This window comes from Octopus bimaculoides, chromosome 11 (genome assembly GCF_001194135.2).
Source record: "Octopus bimaculoides isolate UCB-OBI-ISO-001 chromosome 11, ASM119413v2, whole genome shotgun sequence".
Taxonomy (NCBI): domain Eukaryota; kingdom Metazoa; phylum Mollusca; class Cephalopoda; order Octopoda; family Octopodidae; genus Octopus; species Octopus bimaculoides.
The window spans coordinates 63528764-63530383 of NC_068991.1; the positions used below are offsets into that span (position 1 = coordinate 63528764).

General features: G+C 40.1%; 1 protein-coding gene across 1 annotated transcript in view; it reads right to left on the minus strand.

Annotated features, from left to right (window-relative positions):
• Positions 1–1620, minus strand: part of LOC106883837 (von Willebrand factor A domain-containing protein 7-like) — a 129828-nt gene that overhangs the window by 44672 nt on the left and 83536 nt on the right. The gene's annotated exons all lie outside the window — the stretch shown is intronic.

Below are 1620 nucleotides of genomic sequence, written 5' to 3' on the forward strand. Positions count from 1 at the left end.
TATATATATTTATGAAGTTATATCCCATATAACTTCACATGAGGGTTACAGCAAAAGTTATATTTAAGTGTTACGGCTTATAGTTACAGAAACAACTTTTCGCATAAATACTACCGATGGAACTGTACTTTAGTGTTACACTTACAGTTACAACCACACCTTTGTGTTACAAATACAACTACAGTTATAATTGTAGCCCAGTGTTACAGTTGAACCTAAGTGTTACAGATACAACTTGAAGACTAATGCTACATTTACAACTACAATTACACATCTGTGTTACAACTACAGCTCAGTGTTACGGCTATATTTCAGTGTTTGCTATAGATGCACTTAAACGTTACAGTTATAGTTACACATTTGTGTTACGGCTATAACTAGAGTTTAGTATTAGATCTATAGTTACAACTACAGTTTAGTTATAGTTGATGGTACAACAACAGTAGCACATTTTTGTTACAACTACAAACAGACCTCAGTGTTACAAATACAGTTACATATTTGTGTTACTGTTAGCTCTTAATGCTACAGTAGCAGTTACAACTAGCACCTTAGTATCACAACCACAGTTACAATTTAGTACTGAAGCTTCGGATACAAAAAACGATAGTGCAGGAAATTTCGAATTAGTGACCGGTGTGTTGTTAAGACCATTAGAAGCAAAATACTTTTAGCCTTTGCTAAAGCATTTTTATAAAAGAAAGCTCTACTGTGGTCATAGTTACACTGGAAATATAACTTGGCGAGCAGTCTGGCCTCAACAGTCTTGGAAGATAACCAGGTTAGGAGGAGCGTGAACCATCACTGTATCTTTGATTGAGTAGCAACGGAGAGGCGAAAGCTCACAGTCAACCGTAGCTGCAAATCGGGTCTGAAGAGAACTTAGGGCCTATCATCTCTATTTATTCCCGAAGAAAGCATGACGAATGGACCGAAGCATGTGACAAAATAATGGTGGTTGTGTCTGAGAGCTCTGTGAAGATGGGGATATTTGTTCATTACAGATTCGAAAAATGTAGAAAAGAGAAGAAAAAGAAAGAAAAAAATCTTGGATGCGAGGGAATTAGCGGCTGTTCGTGTTGGTAAAGAACCACCTCCCGCCAAAACCCCCCACGAAACTCCACAAAAAACCCCTTAATAATTATTAATAAGAGTTGTGAAATATGGGTGGAGGTAAGTTCTGTCCTTAAGGATCTGTGACCATCATCTTCTTCGTCATCACCACCACTGGCACCACATAATATAACACTAATGTCAGTATGACCGCCATAATATCGCCACTAATACCACAGACGCTACTACCATCATCACCACTACTGTTACCATAGCCATCATATCACCACCACTTCTGATGTCACTACGACCAGAACTACTGGTACCACCGTCACCTCCGCGACCACTTCCACCACCAACAACCACCACCAGCCACCGCTACCACCACCATCACAACTCTTATTCAACTACTACTACTACTACTACTACTACTACTACCGCACTTCCACTATTATCACCATCATCCACTACAACCACCACCACTATAATTTCCACCACACATATACACACACTTACGACGACGACGACGACGACGACCACCACCACCACCACCACCACCACCACCAC